Source organism: Sphaeramia orbicularis, chromosome 5, assembly GCF_902148855.1.
Source record: "Sphaeramia orbicularis chromosome 5, fSphaOr1.1, whole genome shotgun sequence".
NCBI lineage: Eukaryota > Metazoa > Chordata > Actinopteri > Kurtiformes > Apogonidae > Sphaeramia > Sphaeramia orbicularis.
Genome location: NC_043961.1, coordinates 22,898,645 through 22,914,760, shown reverse-complemented (window position 1 = coordinate 22,914,760; position 16,116 = coordinate 22,898,645). Strand labels below are relative to the sequence as shown.

The 16,116-nt window shown below is 36.5% G+C and overlaps 1 long non-coding RNA gene across 1 annotated transcript; it reads right to left on the bottom strand.

Moving 5' to 3' along the window:
* Window positions 1-361: 361 nt before the first annotated feature.
* LOC115419807 (uncharacterized) lies at window positions 362-15,059 on the bottom strand. The gene is made up of 3 exons (XR_003935468.1): window positions 14,993-15,059; window positions 3,954-3,963; window positions 362-372 (listed from the first exon to the last, which is right to left on the bottom strand). It is a non-coding gene; the product is annotated as an uncharacterized LOC115419807 (long non-coding RNA).
* Window positions 15,060-16,116: the final 1,057 nt, after the last annotated feature.

Here is a 16,116-nt window from a genome sequence, read left to right as displayed (position 1 = left end):
CTATTAGAAAGGAACAAGCCCTCTAATCCCACACAAGGGCCCTGCAAAGCATTTGATGTTCAATACACAGAAATAGAATAGAAAATGGAGCCTCAAGAGCAGAGCAATGGCAGTAGGAGTATTTATTAGGTATTAGGTTAGGAGTTAACAGGAGCAGGAGGGTGGTTATGGAATTAGATTTATGGAAAATATATTGTTTTTAGTCCAGGAAAATCATACCCTGACGCGATGTGTGTGTGTGTGTGTGTGTGTGTGTGTGTGTGTGTGTGTGTGTGAAATAACAGAAAAAATTACAGCAGTTTGTTTAACTATCCGTAAAACATCCCATAACTACTGAGCAGCTCCTTGCCAAAGAGAAAATGGACATCCTCTCTAAGGATTGGAATGGAGTGGGCCGCTTTAGAACATATGGCGTGCTCCATCCGAATGTTGTCTATTGATCTGCGGACAGGTGGATGAGCCAAGCTCTGGAGCTGTTTAATTATTCAAGCTGGCATGTCATTTTTCATGCTCAATGCTGTTTCAGAAGACCAAAATAAACCTGTCACTCCCAGTGTCCATGTTTCATCTGGTCATCAGCTTCCAGCCTCATTAGCTACAGCACAGGTGAAGAAGAAGAGGGAGAAGAAGGAGGAGGAGGAGAAGAAGAAGAAGAAGGAGAGGAAGGAGAAGAATGAGAAGAAGAACAAGAAGGAGAAAAAGGAGAGGGAGGAGGAGAAGAAGAAGAAGAAGAAGAAGAAGGAGGAGAAGGACAGAAAGAAGAGGGAGGAGGAGGAGGAGGAGGAGAAGGAGAGGAAGAAGGAGAAGAAGGAGGAGGAGGAGAAGAAGAAGGAGGAGGAGAAGAAGGAGAACAAGGAGGAGGAGAAGAAGAAGGAGGAGGAGAAGAAGGAGATCAAGGAGGAGGAGAAGAAGAAGAAGGAGGAGGAGGAGGAGAAGGAGATCAAGGAGGAGGAGAAGAAGAAGGAGGAGAAGAAGGAGACCAAGGAGGAGGAGGAGGAAAAGAAGGAGAGGAAGTAGAAGAAGACGAAGAAAAAGAAGAAGACGAAGAAGAAGGAGGAGGAGGAGAAGAAGGAGGAGGAGAAGAAGGAGAAGGAGGAGGAGGAGGAGAAGGAGATCAAGGAGGAGGAGAAGAAGAAGGAGGAGAAGAAGGAGACCAAGGAGGAGGAGGAGGAGGAGGAAAAGAAGGAGAGGAAGGAGAAGAAGACGAAGAAAAAGAAGAAGATGAAGAAGGAGGAGGAGGAGGAGGAGAAGAAAAAGAAGATGACAAAGGAGAAGAAAAAGAAGGAGGAGGAGAAGGAGAGGAAAGAGAAGAAGAAGGAGGAGGAGGAGAAGAGGTTTCCATTTCCAGCTGTCTATTGTTCTTCCACATAACCTGCTCTTCAGTCCAGTCCCACACACTCCTCTGCTGTCCTTTCAGACAGAGTCCTCTTGTCCTCTGGACTCTGTTCAATATTTAAACAGACTTTTCTGCCTCTTTAAAAGAACGGACATAATCATTTTTATTATACAGTGAAAACAGGAGGTTTTTTTGGTTAATTTAAGCCTGTTACAGATATCGTTGTACTCTCCTTAGGCTACTTTATCACATATTCACCCAGTAATTCCTATAAAATATTAGTAGTTAAAGAAAAAGTGTCTGTTGTTACTCTGTTGTCGAATGTAATCAGTTCCTGTTCAGTGACATCAGCAGTGAAGTTACACTTACAGTAACTCCAGGAAAAAAACAAAAGTCTGTTTATGTCCAGACATGGTGAACCCACTTCCTCTACAGATGTAAACTACTCATTCAAAGGTAAAACTAAACATTCCCATGTCCATGTGACTATATACATGTGACTATATATCAATTAAAACATGATTATGAATATTACATGAAGTTTTTCTTAAACTGGGTCCGCCTAAATTATCCTCAGCAATGAACCTTTAATTTATCTTCGGAATAATAGCAAAAAACAAGCCTGTGTTACCAGGTTTGTATGAATTAAAGCAGAGGTGTCAAACTCATTTTAGTTCAGTTCCATATTCAGCTAAATTTGATCTGTAGTGGGCCGGACCAGAAAAATAATAACAGAATAACCTATGAATAATGACAACTCCAAATTTTTGTCTTTGATTTAGTGTAAAAAAAAAACAACAATATTAAATTATGAAAATACCTACTTTTATGAACTATCCAAAAAAAAAACAACTGAAAAAACTGAAATTTAAATTAAAACAACATAAGAAAATTTAGTGCAATTTTAACAATATTATTCCTCCACTTATCGTTTCTCCATGTGCATGATGGGTCAGATCTACAAAGACACTAAACACTGAGGAACAGGAAGAAAAATTGTTCAAATTGTGCTTAATTTTCTTTAGATATTTCAGGTTGTTCATATTTGTTCAGGTTATTCACATTTTAATGTTACAGGATAGTTTGTAAATGTAAGTGTTTTCATAATTTAATGTTATTTTTTGCACTAAAAAAAGAAAAAATTTAAGTTGTTAATTCTAGATTTTTAATTTTTTGGCTTAATTCAAGATTTTTTTTTTTTTTACTTAATTTTTTTTTTTTGTCTTAATTGAAGATTTTTTTTTTTTACTTAATTGAAGATTTTTTTGCTTACTTCAAGATTTTTCTTTTACTTAATTGAAGATATTTTTTTTGCTTAATTCAAGATTTTTTTTACTTAATTGAAGATTTTTTTTGGCTTAATTCAAGATTTTTTTCAATTTAATTGAAGATTTTTTTTTTTAAACTCAATTCAGGATTTTTTTTTTTACTCAATTCAAGGTTTTTTTTTTTGGCTTAATTCAAGATTTTTTTGTTGAATTCAAAATTTTTTGGGCTTAATTGAAGATTTTTTTTTTTACTTAATTGAAGATTTTTTTTGCTTAATTAAAGATTTTTTTACTTAATTGAAGATTTTTTTTGGCTTAATTCAAGATTTTTTTTTAACTTAATTTAAGATTTTTTTTTTTTAGCTCAATTCAAGATTTTTTTTTTTTTTACTTAACTGAAGATTTTTTTTGGCTTAATTGAAGATTTTTTTACTTAATTAAAGATTTTTTTTTGCTTAATTCAAGATTTTTTACTAAATCTGAGATTTTTTTTGTCTTAATTCAAGATTTTTTTTACTTAGTTGAAGATTTTTTTGGCTTAATTCAAGATTTTTTTTTTATTTAATTGAAGATTTTTTTTTTTTTTTTGTGGCTTAATTCAAGATTTTTTCCTTAATTCAAGCTAAATTTTTTTGCTTAATTCAATTCAAGACTGTGGAATTTTTGCACTTGGCAAAAACATCCCAGGGGCCGAACTGGACCCTTTGGCGGGCCGCATTTGGCCCCCAGGCCGCATGTTTGACACCTGCGAATTAAAGAATGAAATCTGAGTTTTAGAGGTACTGCCTATCTACATTTTCGCCTGTTTTTTATGCTGCATTCATGTTAAATCTAATCTAAAACATCTCCTGGTTCTAGTTTAATATTTATAAGATGATTTTTTATAGTTTTATCAAACTGTTTATGCAAATCACTGGATAAGAGAAGTAGCAATTTCCAAAAATGAAACTTTAACTCTGATTATGACCTAGCCCATGACTGAAAGCCCATAATTTATCCCAAGTCAGACACAGTTTAACCTGCATTAAAAATATATCATGTAACACTGATCACTGATATATATTTGTACAACAACAGCATTAGAAAGTTGAATTGCACAACTACACCACTGGGATGGTTTAACCCTTTCATGCATGAATTATTAGAACCTTTGTCGAGATCTTTTCTTCAGTGTTTTTATTCCTCATTAGGCATGAAAAAACAATGCAATTGAGGTTTTATTTTTTATTTTTTTCATGGATTTACAAAAATGTCCACTTGGCTACACCATGCATTTTATTCTTGAAGCACAGAAACATGTATTTAAAAGCCAATATCAGAAAGTGATATGAAAACAATGAAATAAAAACATTTTTAATGCTGCTAATCTGATGTTTTCTCACATTCTAACATATTCTATTATGACTCACTTGACTGATTGATTTGATTTTTTTTTTGTACTTTATTTTTAACAGGTTTTACATTTTTTTGAACAAACAAATAGTAAAACAAAAAAATAGACATACAAGGAGTTGGGTACAGTAGTGGTGGAAGTACCTGGTGTAAACATTTGTTTACTTCTACCACTTAATACCAACACATTATTATCATCACCAGTCCCGATTTTAGCTGCATTGAAACGTAGATCACTGTTTATGCTGTTAGGTGGGAGTTAGCTGATGTTTTTTCTGCCTAAGAAATGTTCCATGTGGTTCAGTCCACCTCTGCCCTCTGTTTGAACTGGACTGACAGAAGCTGCTGTTGTGTCTGTGCATGTGTTCAGAATAAAGACAAGGTGAGACTGACTTTATCTGACTGGATAACTGACCGGATGACCATTAACTCCTAGTGTGTGTGTGTGTGTGTGTGTGTGTGTAGACAGGAACATATGATTGAGCCAGATTCAGGTAAGAGTGTAAGATCAACTTGTATAACTTCATTTTCGACAACAACCAAATATTCTATTACAATGATGTTATAAGTTGAATAAATGTACCAGTTTATATCTCTTATTAGATATAAAACACAGCGCTTGGTTATTTGCCTTTTGGTTAAAGCACAAAGAGAGAGAGAGAGGAGAGCAGAGAGACGCTTAACATATACACTGGTCTACAATTTTTTTTAGAAATTATCTGCCTCAGAGATTAAATGTGCTGAATGTTATGTATTTTAATCAGATTAATTGGAAAACCAATGACAAAAGTGCTGGTTTGCTGATGTTTTGACGGTATATGATGGTGTGTTCTTCCACATATATGTTGGTTTCTGACCATTTATACAAGAGATTTAAAAATGTTCCACTGATAGAGCCTGTAAAGTGAATGTATTGTCATATGCAGACAGTGTTTTGAAGTAGATCTGACACTAATATTCCTCTTGAGTTAAACCCATTGTCGCGTATATGTATATGTATATGTACAGGGTGGGGAAGCAAAATTTACAATGAACATTTAGTTGTTTTTTCTCAGCAGGCACTACGTCAGTTGTTTTGAAACCAAACATATATTGATGTCATAATCATACCTAACACTATTATCCATACCTTTTCAGAAACTTTTGCCCTTATGAGTAATCAGGAAAGCAAACGTCAAAGAGTGTGTGATTTGCTGAATGCACTCGTCACACCAAAGGAGATTTCAAGAATAGTTGGAGTGTCCATAAAGACTGTTTATAATGGAAAGAAGAGAATGACTATGAGCAAAACTATTACGAGAAAGTCTGGAAGATACTATTAAAGAAGAATGGGAGAAGTTGTCACCGGAATATTTGAGGAACACTTGCACAAGTTTCAGGAAGTGTGTGAAGGCAGTTATTGAGAAAGAAGGAGGACACATAGAATAAAAACATTTTCTATTATGTCAATTTTCTTGTGGCAAATAAATTCTCATGACTTTCAATAAACTAATTGGTCATACACTGTCTTTCAATCCCTGCCTCAAAATATTGTAAATTTTGCTTCCCCACCCTGTATATATATATGTATATGTATATGTATATGTATATGTATATGTATATGTATATGTAGAGGAGCTGTTGTATTAAAATGGAGGATTGTCTTCCACCAGAAATTCGGGTTAGGGTATATTTCTTTTATGATTCTAATCCATTCCTCTTTTACTGTGGCTCAGCATTTAAATGACTTTTATCAGATTTGACGGTTTAGTCACAGAGTTTCTCATACCCAAAAAATGTTACGCTTTTCTTTCACAAATATGGGAACGATGGTCTGAAATTGCATTAAAATGTATTAAACAGTGAAATTTCTCTTTCCTGGCCAGCCAGCACTCTGGTTGCTCAGCACCCCTGAACCTCTGATCCTAGAATCCCTCCTGAACTCCATTCAACATGTCAGTGCATTAAAGAAAATCACCACAATCATCTAACCAGCATGAAACCTATGTAAATGGTCCTAATGGAAACTTCTGGACATTGGAATGGATATCACCTGCAGTGATAATAATGCTCTATGAACATAAAGGCTCTAAAAGCCTGTTCCACCTAACTTTTGTGAAGCAGTAATTTATTTATTTTTAACACATGTGAAAGCCATAATGTTCAAGACCTGTTGGAGCCATGATTAAAAAAATCACTCCCCTCCAAAAAAACACCATTATGTTGCCGCATAATTCGATGCATTTGTCAAGCAAATTGCATACATTATGGGGGTCCACATTTTTTCAAAAAGGGCAGTAATAATGTCCTGTGAACATAAAGGCTCTAATTGATCGGTCTAGATCTACTACTTAAAATCCCACGTGTCGATGCTGCAGCCCTGTATGTCTTCTGTTTGTAAGTGCATGGCATGATGGGTTTTGGTCTAAAATTAAGAATGTCATATAGTTTTAGTGATAAAATGTAAGCGTACAATATACATTCATTCATTTTCTGAACCCGCTTTTTTCCTCACTAGGGTCACAGGGGTCGCTGGAGCCTATCCCAGCTACCTATGGGTGAAGGCGGGGTACACCCTGGACAAGTCTCCATTTCATCCCAGGTCTGACATATAGAGACGAACAACCAATCACACTCACATTCACACCTGTGGACAGTTTAGATGAACCCAGTAACCTTTCAGTGCTTGTGTTTGGATGGTGGGAGGAAGCCGGAGTACCTGGAGAGAACCCACACAGACACGGGGAGAACACGCAAACTCCACACATCGAATGGTGTTGGAATTGAACCCAGGACCTTCTTGCTGTGACGCACAAGTGCTATCCACTGCACCACCGTTCACCATTCAATATCCAATAACTATAAAATAATCTGTTGAAAATAATCAGAAGTGGTGACTTGTGCCGCTGGCACAGCTTAACCCAGGCCCTTTGGCACAAATCACCCCAGCCCCACCATTTGGAAAAACTAGCATGATCCAGCAGTTTAGAGCTAACATCATGTGTCTCACATACAGACTCATTGTGTAGCCTATTAAAGCATTAAAACACATGTGAAATGTTTTTAAACTTGTCTATAATTGTTCAGACACAAGAATCAACAAAAAAACCTTGATTACAGAAATTTTACTTTGAAAGGCAAAAAACAGTTTTGTGAGCTAAAATGTGCTTACCTCTCATGCCATGTGTCTCTCTTCTTTGTAGGATGAGTAAAATGGATGGTTCTTGGTCACATGACCAATTTCTTTTATGGTTTTCTAGAAACAAGGGGTGGCACTACTTCTCCCCTGGCACAAATCACCCCACTCTCCCCTATTACCTACAACTTGCTCCTAATCAAGTCATGATAATTTTATAATTGTGACCAAATACTACTGACAGATTTTTGGGTAAACTAAATAGAGTAGTCTGACATGTCACTGTTTCAAAAACAGGGCGTTTTTCTGGACTACTTAAACAAAATGCAAAAACTGAGAGTCTACCCCCTTCTCCAGGGACCACTACACCACTGACAAACTGGTTCCTTTGGTGCTTGTGTCACAGCCATGAACCACAGAAGCAGAGGGGAACTGGCTGTAGTGCTCTTTACTGTGGGTTTGGCGGCTCTGAAAAGAGCCTGTGGTGTTCACCGTCCACACACCTCAGCCAACAACCATCCGATGTTCAGCAGAACACCGTTTCCTTCTGCACTGAAGTGAACGCTGTCATCTGACAGGTGCTCCAGGTGATACCAGGTGTGTGGTGCAGGGCTCATTTCCAACTCCTCCATGGAAACTCAGCCCCACATGACGCACCTGGTCCACTCCATCCTGTATCCACTGTCCGCTCACTGGTACTGACAGCAACGACGCGGCAGGAGGTAGGGGAACATCAGTAAGGAAGTGGAGGAAAGCTCCAACACTGCCCGGATTCTGCTACGCCACAGGCGTCAAACATGTGGCCAGGGGGCCAAAACCGGCCCACCAAAGGGTCCAATCTGGCCCCTGGGATGAATTTGTGAAATGCAGAAATTACACTGACGATATTAACAATCAAGGATGTTCGAATCATTTTAGGTCAATTCAATCTCAAGTGGGTCAGAACCAGTAAAATACTATCATAATAACCTATAGATAATGAAAACTAAAATCTTTTATCTTTGTTGTAGTGTAAAAAAAAAAAAAAAAAGGAAAATTACACAAAAATGTTTACATTTACATACTATCCTTTTTGCAAAAAATGTGAACAACCTGAAATTTCTTAAGAGAAGTATGAGGAATTGTACCAATATTCGGCTTCTTACTAAACATTGTGTATATTTGTAGATCCACTGTGATTTGTACGTTGTGATGCATGTGTATAAATGATAAACTACGGCGTAATATTGTTAAAATTGCACAAATTTTTCTTAAGAATTTTCAGGTTGTTCATATTTGTTCATGTTATGTTCAAGTACGGTTCATAGATGTAAACATTTTCATTACGGAATTTGACTTTTTTCACTCAAAAACAGAAAAAAAACTTTGGTGTTGACATTATTTATCAGTTCTTATCCTATTATTTATATTATTTTACTGGTCCGGCCCACTTTAGATCATATTAGGCTGTATGTGGCCCCTGAACTAAAATGAGTTTGACACCCCTGTGCTACACGGTCCTTAAGCGCGGGCACGGCGCTTCCAAGAATGTCCACGACGACGTTCCAGTAAACCACGCCCACTCCAGGTTAAACGCCTGGTTTATAGTGAGCCCCATGCAGACAGAGTGTGTGGCCCTGTTCCAAACAATCTTGAGTGCTTGTGTTGTGCATGATATAATTGAATTTTTCTAGACTACAAACTGCTTCTCCACTGCATATAAAAATAGCTTCTGTGGTCGTTACCATGCTATTTGATCAATAAAAGAGTTAAGCTACTGAAACGTTACTTGATTCAGGAAATAGTGACGTTACCACCAAGCTACTGAGAATTGTAGTAAGTTACAAGTAGTGACGCTACTGCCCAACACTGATAATTAACAAGTCATAATCTTCCCAGTTCATGGAGATAACATGCAAAAAAAAAAACCCCTTTTTTTTTTTTTTTTTTAAACTGTTAATTACAGTCTAACAATTAACAATTGATTCACACTCAAACATATCTCTACAGATCAGGTTTATCAAGAACAGGAAAGTTACAGTAATGGTATGACTGTCCGTGTATTGGATGGTGCATAAGTGTCCACTGTGTCAGCTGATTATGCAACTAAAACAAAACCTGTGAATATATAAGAGAACAGCTGCAGAATAACCGTCCACTGGAGTGAACACTATGTATGAAAGGGTTAACGTCTTTTATTATCTCATATTTCATTACATTTTCTTGGATTTTTCCTGAAGATACTATTTGATTTCTCATCAAATATAACACATATTATGGACCAACTTCTCAATTATTTTGTCACACGGTATAATTTACCAGAAGCTTTGTGATAAAGTATCACACTCAATCACTCATATTACGGCTGAGTTTGACTGGCACCACAAATAAGACACCATTTGTCATTTTCACATTTTAATATGTTTCTCTCTCAGTGAAAACAGAAGTAATATCACGTTGGGTAGATATTCACTCAGAGTGAATCAATTCAGGTCAAAGTTCCAGAACCTTTCCTACGGTGAGACATTTTTATGCATCTCAATACTCTCTCAGGATTGAAAAAACCCCAAATATGGTCTAATATATATTGCATTACCTCACCCGTCGTATTTCCTCGCAATATGAGGTAAGACTTTTCAGGTCAGACGTTTTTAAGACTCAGGAGTTTGCCGGTCTGATCAATAATTGTGTTCTGTGTAATTATCTCACCATTGCGCTCATTAATTACACTTTCAAGGCTCATTTCCAGTGTTGGCCACAGATGTCCATTTTGTGTGTATGTGTGTGTGTGTGTGTGTGTATGTGGGGGGGGGGGTCCAAAGAGGTGACGGTGAAGGGGGCAGTGGCATAGGGGAGAGTGAGGCCTGATTAATACTCTGTCTCTCTGTCTGAGGTTGGCTGCCACTTGCAGGGGGTAAAACGCAAGTGCTCTGTCATCTGAGACTCCACCAAGTAGGAGACAAACGAGGTCTTTGGCGGCCAAATCAATAAGTTCCTCTCTGATGAGCCAAATTTAGAGAGTGTTGCTGAGCTTTGAAGTAATCCTCTAACACCCCGATGTAAAAATTTTCAACCGAACATCCCACGTAGCCTCTATTTACAGATAAATAACACGGATCAAGAAACTGAAAGAAATTTCACTTGTACCTGCCGTACAGATCCTCAACGTTAAGGTTTGTATTTTCTTCAGAAATATACTAAACCAGGGGTGTCAAACTCATTTTTAGTTCAGGGGCCATATTCAGCTAAATTTGATCTGCAGTGGGCCGGACCAGAAAAATAATAACAGAATAACCTATAAATAATGACAACTCCAAATTTTTGCCTTTGTTTTAGTGTAAAAAAAATCCCATTAAATTGTGAAAATACTTACTTTTATTAACTATCCAAAAAAAAAAAAAAAAAGAAAATACTGAAATTTAAAGTAAAAAACGTAAGAAAACTTTACTGCAATTTTAACAATATTATTCCTCCACTTATCGTTTCTCCATGTGCATTATAGGTCAGATCTACAAAGACACTAAACACTGAAGAACAGGAAGAAAAATTGTTAAAATTGTGTTTAATTTTCTTTAGAGATTTCAGGTTGTTCATATTTCTTCAGGTTATTCACATTTTAGTGTTACAGGATAGTTTGTAAATGTAAATATTTTCATAATTTAATGTTATTTTTTGCACTAAAGCAAAGAAAAAAAATTAAGTTGTTAATTCCAGATTTTTTTTTTTTTTGCTTAATTCCAGATTTTTTTTTACTTAATTAAAGTTTGTTTTTTTTTTTTTTTTTGGGGGGGGGGGCTTAATTGAAGATTTTTTTTTAACTTAATTGAAGATTTTTTTCGGGCGACACGGTGGTGCAGTGGTTAGCACTCGTGCCTCACAGCAAGAAGGTCCTGGGTTCGATTCCAACACCAGTCGACGGGGGGTGGGACCTTTCTGTGTGGAGTTTGCATGTTCTCCCCATGTCTGCGTGGGTTCTCTCCGGGTACTCCGGCTTCCTCCCACCATCCAAAGACATGCACTGATAGGTTAATTGGTTAATGTAAATTGCCCATAGGTGTGAATGTGAGAGTGATTGTTTGTCTCTATATGTTCAGCCCTGTGGTGAACTGGTGACTTGTCCAGGGTGTACCCCGCCTTCGCCCCTATGTAGCTGGGATAGGCTCCAAGCGACCCCCGTGACCCTAGTGAGGATAAAGCGGGTTCAGAAAATGAATGAAGATTTTTTTTTTTTTGCTTAATTCAAGATTTTTTTTACTTAATTGAAGTTTTTTTTTTTTTTTTGGCTTAATTCAAGATTTTTTTTTACTTAATTGAACATTTTTTAGGCTTAATTCAAGTTTTTTTTAACTTAATTAAAGATTTTTTGGGGTTTTTTTTTTGGCTTAATTCAAGATTTTTTTTAACTTAATTGAAGATTTTTTTTTGGCTTAATTCAAGATTTTTTGCTAAATTTTAAATTTTTTTTGGGCTTAATTGAAGATTTTTTTTTACTTAATTGAAGATTTTTTTTGCTTAATTAAGATTTTTTTACTCAATTGAAGATTTTTTTTTTTTTTGCTTGATTCAAGATTTTTTGCTAAATTTGAGATTTTTTTGGCTTAATTCAGGATTTTTTTTACGTAGTTGAAGATTTTTTTTTTTTGCTTCATTGAAATTTTTTTTTTCCTTAATTGAAGATTTTTATTTATTTTTTTTTGGCTTAATTCAAGATTTTTTCCTTAATTCAATCTATTTTTTTTTTAAAATTCAATTCAAGACTGTGGAATTTTTGCACTTGGCAAAGACATCCCAGGGGCCGAACTGGACCCTTTGACGGGCCGCATTTGGCCCCCGGGCCGCATGTTTGACACCTGTGTACTAAACCCTCCCTTTGGGACGTGAAAAGATTGAATGAGTCTGGCTGATAGCAAATCCAGAGCGATATGTGACGTTACTAAATGTGATCACTACCATGCCAACCTCTCCATCTGTCCAGAAGGAGCGGTTGCCAGATTGGCTGAATAATTTCACTAGACTCAAACAGCTGTTGGAGCGTATTTTTACAGAATGTTCCCATGATATCACCTGGATATATATGGTGGAGAAGAAGTTTAGATGATCATCACAAGATTAAAAACACACATTACAGTTGTTGTGAATGATCATTTGTAGAACTTTTAATGTGAATTCAAGTTGGACTCCCTTCCCTTAACCCTTTATACCAGGGGTCATTTTAGTTCAAGGGCCACATACAGCCTAATATGATCTAAAGTGGGCCGGACCAGTAAAATAATATAAATAATAGGATAAGAACTGATAAATAATGTCAACACCAAAGTTTTTTTCTACGTTTTTGAGTAAAAAAAGTCAAATTCCGTAATGAATGTTTACATCTATGAACCGTACTTGAACATAACATGAACAAATATGAACAACCTGCAAATTCTTAAGAAAAATTTGTGCAATTTTAACAATATTACACCGTAGTTTATCATTTATACATATGCATCACAATGTACAAATCACAGTGGATCTACAAATACACAAAACGTTTAGTAAGAGGCCGAATATTGGTGCAATTCCTCATACTTCTCTTAAGAAATTTCTGGTTGTTCACATTTTTTGCAAAAGGATAGTATGTAAATGTAAACATTTTTGTGTAATTTTACTTTTTGTTTTACACTACAACAAAGATAAAAGATTTTAGTTTTCATTATTTATAGGTTATTATGATAGTATTTTACTGGTTCTGACCCACTTGAGATTGAATTGACCTAAAATGATTCGAACATCCTTGATGCTGTCAGTGTAATTTCTGCATTTCACAAATTCATCCCAGGGGCCAGATTAGACCCTTTGGTGGGCCGGTTTTGAGCCCCAGGCTGCATGTTTGACACCTATGCTTTATACAGTCACGAAAAAAAATAATTAGACCATCAAAAGTCATCAAAAACAATGGTTATGCAATCAAGTACTAACTCCTGTGTGTATCATGTGACTAAAACAGACAGTAAAGAAAACATGGAATGCCTAAAAGCACTGTTTTTGTCATAGCTATGGATGTAAGAACTGAAGTGATTTTGGTTATTATCAAGAAAACATGGAAAATGTCTAGATATCAGCTCTGAAATTGAACTGTTATGAGCTATTTTTGTTGTTATCATTATATTTGTCCGAACAAATGTACCTTTAGTTGTACCAGGCATTAAAATGAACAAGAAATTGAAGAAAACAAGGGTGGTCTAATAATTTTTTCCACAACTGTATATAGGGCACTCATAGAAATACTCTGAAATTCAAAAATTCTAACTTAGTGTGTTATTGGAGGACATTTTATTTTTTTATTATTACATAAAAAAAAAATCAAGGTCAATGAAGTTACCATATTTGGTTCCTTTACCCTAAGTGGCAAAAATAAAAAAAATCCAAGAAGTATTCTGAGAACTAGCAATGCAGTTTTGTCCTCTGTAGGGGACAAAAGTTTGACAGTTTTACTTAAAAAATGCTGTCCATTGCAAAAAACAAATAAATACATAGAAGGAGGTCCTCGGGTTACGAACGAGTTCCGTTCCTACGCTGGCGACGTAACCCGAATTTCTGCGTAAGTCGGAATTAACCCTTTAATACCCCCTAAATACCTAATACTAGGTGGCTGGAGAAGAAGGAGGGGAGGCTGTGAGAGCTGCTCCTAGGGAATCTGGATTATCTGGAGGGGTAGCAGGTGCAGGATCTTCTGTAGACGTTGAAGGTACGGGTTCTACTGGTCTCTCCACCTTGGTGAAGTACTTGGAGATGTCCGTCTGGAAGGAAATCTTCCTCTTTTCCTTCCAGATCTCATGGTAGCACCGTACAATGTCCATCACTCCCCTTGAAGCTTTCGAAAATCGTTCCATATTGGGATCCTCAAGACTCAGGCGTCGTGAAGTCAAAACAGCGTAGGTCGAGTACCACGTAACCCGAGGACCTCCTGTAATTTTAAAAAATGTATCTGAAAAAACTGTTGCATTATGCAGTTTCCAATTAAGACAACTGTTTAATGTCAAAAAGCTACAATTTTCCCTTTCCTGGGTCTCAGGAGTATGTAAAAATACAAGAAAAACGCATGTAAGGTGAAAAGAACAACACTTTTAGAACATTAGACCAACATGCGTGCTGATCCAGACCCCTGTCCACATCCACATTCTCCCTTTGAACATCATTCCTTACATTAGTACCATTACTTCATGGTACCTAACAAAGCAGGTCCACTCACTGTTCATGCAGAGGTGGACCTTACAGACCCTGTAGACCACATTAGACCTGAGACTGTTGACTCACTGTCCTCACTGGAACTGTTGCTGTCACTGTCTTGTAATATATGTGGAAATTACCAAAAATAGTCATTTGCCCAATAAAGGGTTAAATACCTCTTACAGCCTCTGCTGAGGACAGTTGCACTATGAGATAGTTATTCTACACTGTTCAGTGTTCAGAGTGCAGCATCAGCCCCGACATATTATTTTTTCGCTGACACCGCTGTGAGTCACTTGTCTCATACTAATTATCATATCATTATGATTAGTGTTTAGGTATAAAATCCACCAGAGGGCAGACAAAGGTCACTATTAGTTATACATTCTGCACCTAATATCATCTGAACAACCTGAGCACACTGATGCCATCTGCTGTTTGTTAGTGCAAAAGTGGATTCCAGGAAATGATACAAAAAAATGTTAGTTTCGTAAAAGCTCCTGGAGTCGTTTTCACAGCTCCATGTCTGTGCACTGTGCAAGAAGGGTAAGCATTTTTCGAATCATAGGAATCACTTTTATATTTGCAGCTTTTTGATAGTACTAGTACAAATACACTGAGCAAAAATATAAACGCACCATGTGACACTTTCAATTTTAATAGCAGTAGGTGTTGCACAAAATATTAAATCACACACAGTTTACTTTGTTGATCAATGTGATACAGATTAGTGTCCGTTAGAACATGATAGTGGCATCTGGCATTCATGGACCTTCAGGTGAGGTCCTGTTGAAAGAAATCACAACTCCATATCTTGTGTGTCCACCATTGGCTTCCTGTAGAGCAGGGGTGTCAAACTCATTTTAGTTCAGGGGCCACATTCACCCCAAATATGATCTCAAGTGGACCGGACCAGTAAAATAATGACAGTGAAAAAAGTAAAATTATATTATGATAATGTTTATATCTACAACATTTCCTTAAAAATCTGAATAACATGAACAACTTGAAATGTTTTAAGAAAAACAAGTGCAATTTTAACAATATTCTGCCTCAGTTTATCAGTTTATCATTTACGCATGTGCGTTACAACTTACATTACAATTACAAAAACATAAAGTACCAGGTATAATATTGGTAAAATTGCATTTACTTCTCTTAAGACATTTCAGGTTATTCATATTTGTTCAGGTTATTCACATTTTTTGTTAAAGGATAGTTTGTTAATGTAAACATTTTCATGTAATTTTACTTTTTTTCCTACTAAAACAAAGATAAAATCTGCAGTTGTCATTATTTATAGGTTATGATGACTGACCTGACCCAATTAAGATCTAATTGGTCTGTGTGTGGAACTGAATTAAAATGATTTTTACAGCATTGATTGTTAATATCTTCTGCGTAATTTTTGCATTTCACTAATTCATCCTACGGGCCGAATTTGGCCCCTGGGCCACATGTTTGACACCTGTGCTGTAGAGCAACACATCGTCTTCTCATCGAGTTGATAATATTGTCAATTGTGGCCCGTGGAATGTTATTCCACTCGTCTTTGAGGGCTACACAGAGCTATGGGATGTTATCCAGAACCGTTCCCGCGTGATTTGCAACATCTGTGTTATGGCGACATCTGAGGAAATGTGACATTTGGAGGTGTCCTTTTATTGTCCCCAGTATAAGGAGTGTCTGAATACTGTTTAGGCTGTCTGAGCAGCGTCTGGACAGGCCACAGCTGTGTTCAGGGTGCAATCACTGGAACACTGAGTGCTCACTCACAGAGATAGACACAATGTTTGTTTACAAATCAAGAGAATTAA